Source organism: Astatotilapia calliptera, chromosome 13 (assembly GCF_964374335.1).
Source record: "Astatotilapia calliptera chromosome 13, fAstCal68.1, whole genome shotgun sequence".
Lineage (NCBI taxonomy): Eukaryota > Metazoa > Chordata > Actinopteri > Cichliformes > Cichlidae > Astatotilapia > Astatotilapia calliptera.
This window is the reverse complement of record NC_137434.1, coordinates 16,952,994-16,961,660: the sequence shown is the minus strand read 5'-3', so window position 1 is coordinate 16,961,660 and position 8,667 is coordinate 16,952,994.

The window sequence follows — 8,667 nt, the reverse complement described above, 5'->3', positions numbered from 1 at the left end:
TTAGTGTAGGGGTAGCTGAAGCTGAATAATTTACAACACATTTTGATCGCACGCCAATACGTCCTAGTGGTGAGAGGAGCAATGCAAAATAACCCAAACTCATAACAACAAGCCAATTATTATTCTTTTCATCCTATGATAATACAATAGCCAATACTGTACAGTACACATCATCGTAAGTCAAGATGGCAGCAGAAGCATCTGGAAAGTGAATTCATGCAAATTCCAAATGGGCATGCATTATGAAAGAGCTGCAAGAGATGAGGCTGCACTTCAAAAGACTGTCGAAAAGAAATTTTTAAAAAGTGGGGAAGGGGGATGTGAGAGAAGGAAGAGCAGACAGAGAGGGTGTCTGTGAAATGCGCTTGTGTAATTGCAGTGACATCTTCATTGAGAGTCCTCCATCTCTTTCCTGTGTGCTCCAAAGGGCGTCGTTGACGCCGGTCGATGTGCAGAGCAGCCGAGGCGCTGTGTTTAGCATAATCCCAGAGGCCATTGTGAGAGCAGCTAGTGAACGACTCACAGTTGCCAGCTGAGATTTCACCAAAACACAGCAGAACACAAGGAGAAGGGGATGAGACAAGAAAATCAGAGGTGGAGGAGGGGTACAGAGAGGGGACAGGAGGGAAGGTAGGAGTAATGAAGAAAAGAATGCATGTGCCAAATATTACATTACCCTAAATCCAAAGGGTGTTATTGTGTGCATTAGTGTTGAGGCTAAGGGTGGTGGTTTTCTGTACTGAGCATTCAGCTTTCGCAGCATCAAAGAGGAAAAGTGTGAAACTTGCTTTCCTCCAGGTGGACTGCACCTGTTGGCCCTTATTCAGCACTGCAATTCAGTTTTTGCCCCCTTTTTTTCTTCTTTTAAGCAAAACCTGCTTTGATCACAGGTTCAGGTAGGTGGACATTTTTGGGGCCAACCTTTGTGTAAACAATGTGGTGATTTGTGAAATGTTCAAACAATATAGAATTTTTCTTAGTTTGCATTGTTATTCATATAAGGAGAAAGATGGAACAATGACTGTTTTAGGGCTGCTTTTTAAAGGGATATTAGACAAACTGCAGAATCTCTCCAGGTGATTGTGAGAAAATAAAGCACCATCACAGTTGCCTGCAGAGATTACTCAGTCAGCCTCAGATTTTTCTCTCTTGAACACGCATGCACACTCTTCTGTGGCGGGTATGTGTTATAGCTATAAGAGTCAATTGGCAGCAGATGGTTAACACTGATCAGGATAAAGGATGAGGTTTGACCCCCCTACCGTTTCCTCAAAGGTCTTGCGTTACCATAGTGACTAGTCCAGGGCACGTGCCTCCCATTGTTGAGCCGTATTCTCCGGGGTCAGCCACACACCCAGTTAGAGGTCAGATGTCACACAGGCCTCTCGCTCTGGTCACCACTCTGCAGCTTTCAGCCTCTGACCCCAACAAACACTGAAACAAATTAAGAGATGGGGAGAGGGGAGAAGACGATGACAAAATTAACCACATTTACTCAACAAATCTGCACAATCACATTCGGGTTCAGGTTATCCTGACAAAATCTGTTCTGAGTGCAGTGCAGTTTTCCGGGGAAGATGTACAGTGTAGTGGAGACTTCCTCTGCATCTTACAGTTTGTCTCCCTCTTGTGGTGAAGTATGATAGTTTTATGTGGACTTGGTCTACATGATGAAACAAAAATGCACAGTATGGGGACATTCTCATGGCTGAGGGGTTAATGCCTCACATGTCTCTCTTTCAGTGTTTTCCCTCTATACCAACACTGCACACACAAACAATAATAGTGATGGTGAGCTCTGAAGAAGTGTTGCATGAAAAGATGCATACGATACTTTTTGACAGTTACTTGACACTTGGTTCTCGCCATTTTACATGTAACATGACCACATCTCATTCATGCAGCCACAAGGCTGACAAGACTTTCTACCAAACCTTATGTTTAATTATCAAATAGCTATCAAGCTAATGCACATTTACTGACCAGACTGGACACATTTTTGTAAGTTTTTTGCCAGAGGTACCATTTTTTTCTGTGTTGGGATATTCAGGTCATCGAGTTGCAAAGTGTTGCTCGGGCATTGACAAAAGAAAAATCTTAAGTTTATTAAACGGAACAGGCTGACAGTCCACACTTTGTTAGGCAGTGAATGAACAGAGTGGTTTTGACAGGCCTAACCTCTTAAGCTTCGGGTCCCACTGAGCTCGGCGCAGCTAGAGCTAAATGCCATCTGTCCCAACATCATGAGGCCCCCCAACCTGTCCCCCAACAGTTTAGCATAAAATCATGCATTGCTGCTATTAAGAAAGGACGCAAGATCATTTTAATCATCTGACATCAAAGTCCACAAATTAAAGAATTTGCCCCATTGCCAGCAAAAGTTTAGAAAAAAGTTATAAGGCTCGTCAGGTTAAAAGCTTTGCATACAGCAGTGCTTGTAATCCACTTGATTTGGTTTTCAAAAGAAAACACATAAGGAATATGCACTGGATTACAAGCAAAACAACTGTCTTTGAAGAATTAAAAAAAAAAAATCTTTCAAGAGGTCTACACTCTTTTGTAAGTTAAATAATGTTGCTGTTGCATTTCCCTCCCTGCCTTCATCTGCAGCCTGGCTTTTGGGTGCCTGCTACCGCTGCTGTGGGTTTACACCTAAAAATAAAGAGCAGAGAAGTCAGAGATGTGGAATTAGAAGGAAAACCCAATGAAATAGTAGCTCTGAACAGATACCAGTGACCCCTGAATACAGTCTGTCCTGTTTTACGACTGCTGCACAAAAGTCTTCACAAATAAATATTGTATTAAAAACTTCTTTTTTTTTATGGACATTTTAAAAAGTAAGGAAATAAAATGCAGTTCAATTGTGTCAACTGCAAATGACTCTTTGCTTCAGTTAATCTCTGACTGTTTAACAGTTTTTCAAAAATAATTTTATGCTTTGCTGACTTTCACATACAGCACTGAACAATAAAATAATATCACGAGATGAACTTTGGTCCTCGTCCTTTCACAGTGTTGTCTGCTCCATTAGCTGTCATCTGATGTTAAGAGCAGAAACCAACCTTTGTGCCCTGCAGCTAGTGTGTGTGCGCTTTAGTACTTCATTAAGGTCTTGGACCTTAACTGTACAAGCAATTGTCCTCCTCCAACAAAAAGACTGACGCATTGCATCAGTTGGAGGTAAATTTATCAAAGGAGGCACATACAATAGACACAGCAGCACAAATTATGAAACAGGTCTGTAAGGGGCCTCCTGGTGAGCCATATTGTACTGATTGTTGATGGTCCAGTTTGGACTGAATGACATGTAGTGACATTCAGATGGAAAATGACAGAAATAGTGCTATACATGTACAGCATGAGTCAGTAAATGTGCAGTACGGTGAGCGGTGTGAAACGATGTGCATTCGTGTACACGAAGCCATGCTGAGTGACACAGACAACCCATAGACCTCTTATAGTTACACATTGGCTAAAAACAATTGGGATCTCCATGAACTGAAGTGACATGAGTATTTGTTCCAGCCTTTCCATTAGGAGCCCTTCTGTAGAGGTGAAAGAAAAAAGAACAAAAAAAAACCAGCACTGAGTGAGGGAGGGTAAGAGGGATAGTAGGATAAGGCGTGCGTACAACAATGTCTGGCAGAGTAAAAGGGATCAAACTGCAATAGCACGAGCTGCACTGAATTTGAGGGTGGGTTTATCTACTTACACAGCCATTTTACTCAAGCCACATAGCAATGTTAAATATCACAAAACAGGCAGAACATGAATCATGGCACAAAAATGTAAATGCACAATTGATCAGTCCTGAGATATGTTTTTCCAGTGCTAGCTGTGAAATAATTATGTGCTTTTATAAAACAGGATTACCAATTTTAGAGCCGCAACAATCGGTCAATCCCTTCGCAAGTCCATTAGCTGAAAATTCAGCAATTATTCTGATGAATCTTTTTAGTAAAAATCACCAACAGTTCTCTCCATTAGGAAGATTTGCTGCTTTTCCCTATTCCATGACATTATTTTTATACACTGTTTTAGACCAGACAAAAATAAATAAATAAAAGCAGTTAAAAAATAAAACACAGATAACAAAACAATCTACTGTGAGGCACGTTTACTAGACTAGTTACTTAATTTCAGATAAAAAATAAAAATAAAAATAAAGCTCCTGTACAGTACTGTGGAGACCAGTTTTAATTTGCCTGTCGTTCACTTGAATATGAGCCTGGCTGCCATTTAGCCCCTGCACTGCAGTCTCACATGAAATGGACCGATGGCACATCAGACTGTCCTCACCATATTTACATCCCATCTCCGTTATTGGATGCATAATTCCTCCACACATCTCTTCAATCTTGTATCACAGACACACACACACACACAACTGACGACAATTATAATTTCATATGCCCCAGTGTATCGCCCACCCAAGCAATTTTCTGCCATTTAAATGTGAATTTATGTCTCATGTAAATGCGCAGGGATTCGATTTAGGCCCATTGGAGGACTGGCCTTTTCCCCAAAGAGCTTACTGTTATAGACTTCTGGTCATTTCAAGGTCTCTGTTCATCACCTCGATTTCACAGATTGCATCGGCACTGAATGACATCACACCACCTTATCAACTTCTCTCCTTACCCATAATACGGTTTCACCAAAAATCTGAATATTAAGTCAAACCATCTCTTACCTTGATCAATGCATCACCCTTCTGTTTTCAACCACCTGCTCTGCGGGTTTCCTATTAATGAAATGTAATTAGCTCTTATTTGTGACTGATTTTGAATAATTAAATACATTTTCATTGTCTAATATCAATCCCAGACATGTTTATGATAAAACTTTCCTGTCAACTTCAGCACTGCACTCCCTGACTGTGTGTAAATAAAAATGTTGAGTCATGTTTTAGAACGAGCCAGAAAAAAGGAGGATTCTCTAATGAAGAATAACATCTTCTCCCTCAGTGGGGATATATACTTTCAAGTCTGCACAATAAAACTAAAGCAAAAAGAAGAACAGTCGTTCCAAATCATCAGTTTATTTAATAAACTTCAAAATTATGGGCTTCTGGTCAGGTAATTTCCCAAACCTATAGTTTCACCATTTTCAAATGAGGCTAGAAGAATGTTGCTATTTCTTTAAATGCCTGTTTTCCATGCTGACGATAAAATCGGTGGAAAAACATTTCAATTAAGTTCACGTTTCACAGGCGGTAATTGGCTGTTTTATTGGCCACATCACAACATAGCAAGCAGTAATACATGACCTTTGTAAAGAGCATTTCTTGACAACGTGTTACTGTTTTACTTCAAATAAGTTTCTTCTTCATTCATTTAGAAAAACAAAGACTCAAACTTCTAACTATACACTGGGCACTTTCAATTCCTTAATAAAATGTCTTCTCTACTAACACAATACAATGAGCACATTTAAGGAGGCAGGTAATTTTTTACTTCATTTACGTATGTGTGTGTGGTTATTTTTTTCTGTGAGAGTAAGTCAGCTACTGTTCTAGTTCAGGAGATAAATATGACGTGAACCTTTCAGCTGCTCAAACTATGAATCCAAGATAAGACCTTGACCACATGATCAATTTCCTGCTCTTATCACAATAATAACTAGTCCACCTGCTGCTGATCACATGCACCCTCCAAAACCCTCACAAATACTGCAAAATGCATAGCACCATCAGTCTACATTCCCTCATCTTATCCGAAACCCAAGGTCTTTACACTCAGTTATCAAATACAGCTGGCTGTTGCGCAAACCATCAAGTGACACTTCTTTTGATGGCACCTTTAGTTTCACTGTGAAGAAGAACGTTAATATTGATAATACTGGTCAAACCTAAGAGCAAAAATAATTGGTAGCTCATATTTGAGCCACTTTTTAGGCTGATGCCATGTTCAAGCAGACAAAAAAGCAGCACTGCATGGAGGCCAATAAAGGCCTACAGCAATAGTTAACGCCCCAGAAGCTGTACTCAGAAAGCTTACAGTACCTACAAGGAGGTGATGTTACAAAGCAGACACAAGAGGTCTCCTCCATCTTTTACTTTCTTTTCAGAGCTACTGAAAGACCCTTTGGACGCCACTCTAAACTGTTGTCTTCACTTTCATATTCAATACATATTCACATGTTGCTTGTCATGTGTTTCTTTGGTGTATTAAGAGTTGTTTTTTTTCATGTGCTATGTGCAGAGGTGTTTTTTTCTGTTCTCAAACTGATCTCCCTGTTGGAGCTCAGTCTGAGGGGAGTTATTTTTTTCTCCTTATCTTTCCTCGTGTGGTGCATTTTCCATTGTTATACCTCTCTGACCTGTCTTCCCCATGTGATGTTTTGTGTAATGTATGTATGATCGGAGGGTAAGATGGCGCCGCCATGGCGTGCAATAGGTCGGCAGCCTTATGAAATTTCCCCTTGTGGGACTAATAAAGGTATATCAAATAAAATAAAATCAAATTATAAACAAGAAACTGGCTACCAACTTGGGCTGCTTTAAAACTTACACCATATAATTGTTTAGTATAATACAGTGGACTTCAAACGTTTTCTGGCGAGTACCAGTTCAGAAGGAAAAAAAGAAAAAGAAAACTGAGCTCTACACCAATTTTTTATCAATACAATACAAAAAGAATTCAAGATGAATTTTCCCTAAATAAAGGTCACACAGCAGCATCAAAAAACTCTTGTTTGTTTCCCCATGAATTATTCAACTTAGTTTCACTTCATATTTTCACCTGGTTGTCTGCATCCCACCTGAAGTAGCTTTGTGCCCCACAGTTTTTAGAGCCACTGGTTTAATAAGACATGGCACTGCACAAATGTGTTGCATGAGTTATGGTGCAGGGTTCAGACAATGTCCAGAAAAATGCAGTGTTGCAGGTAAAGTGCTGTGTAATTCCAACCCAGAGAGAGAGGACTTGAGGGACCAGCAAAAAAAAGCAATGCAGCTCACTGTGCATTTGTGATTGATGGTCTCTGTCTGTGCAATAGCTGACTGAGCAACATGTACATCTCTCTTATTCAAACACTTAATGCCATGCACACTTACAATAGTGTGCTCAGACGGGCATCTCAGTGTATCTGAGTGTATCTCAGCCCAGTCATATGCGTCAGGCTTGCTATAGTGGCTAATTTAGAAGAGGGACCTACTACATAACTACCATGTCTTAGGTTGGCGTCCGACTTGGGGTCTTTGTCGCACGTTCTCTGTCATCCACTGCACCCTGATTCATCGTGGTACACCACTGAAAGAAAAAGAAAAAAAAAACATGGAGAAGAATATCTTTAATCTTATGAAACTCTTAAGAAATGTGTCCAGCATATATACTGTCATATTTGTTGATCTATGGGTCAACAACACTGCATACTGTAAGAGCATATTTCTGCAAATTCTTGATCCTGTCACGTCTCTGTTGTCTGGTGCCAAGACATGTTCGGTCTGGCTTTTGGCCAGGCTGGGCTGGTCGCCACCACGGCCCCAGCAGCCTAGCAGGCAGGCCTAGCTTAATGCTGACACATCGCTAACATCAGCCAGGGAGAAGAGACCTCTGGGAGATGCTGAAACATCAGCACAGCACCATTTCAGATATACAAGGAGGGATATGCGTGCTCATCTACAGCAAAATTTAAGAAGCTGCCACAGTAACACGTAGGGACATTATTTTGACACACAACATCCTCTTGTGGGGAGTGAGGCTGTTCACACTGCGTATTACGCACACTGACAGAGAAACTGTGGAAACGCACAGAAAAAGCCACACCCCTACAAATAAACCTATGATCATTCACATGAAAGCGTCCGATCATACTTTCGTTCCCCAACAAGAAAAACAGATGAAAATATTCAAAGGGACATAACCAGTCACATTTTGCTTAAACTGGTGTATTAGTGGTTTAAATTTGTGAATATTAAGAAAAGCATAATCTATTGCAATATTGTGACTTTAGGGACAAATAAACCTTAAAGATATTAACAACAACAACAACATATCACAGCACCTGATCCCAGAAAAGAAAATATATTTTCTTCTTTATGGGCATGTTTGGGGTAAACTAATCAAGCAGTGCTATTATTTCTAAAGGTAAAGGGCAATTCTAAACAATCACTATATTCTGTTTAAAAAAAACAAAACAAACAAACCTCGGAGCTTAATGAGGACAATATTGTGTAAACTAGAACAGAACTAAAAAAAACGGACAAGACCCAAACTCTTCACAATAGTGGTGTTTTTTTCATTCACACTAATCCTATCATAACGGCTGCCCTTTGTGCTTAGCAAGCCATGCAGATGAGATTGGCAGCAACGAGCATGTCATCGATATGCACAGATATAACCAGGAGTGCCGCTGATTGATGATGCAAACCTTCTCCCTATAGCCTTGTTTGTGACCTCTGACTTCTTACCCCTTGAGGGGTTAAACTTATTACCCTTTGACTCATGTGACCTCTTCTTTGAAAAGGGCTAGATTGAACGATGACCACAGCTTGGGTCCTATTGGCCACTCTGTCTCCAAACTGCGGCCAGAGGGCTGACCATCCAAACCCTACAGGGATGTGACCCTGGACCTGCCACACGCTCTGTGGATAATACTATTAACAGGTCAATACAAACCTTAAAAGAAGGGGGGAAGCAAATGCTGCTTTAACCTAAAGATGAG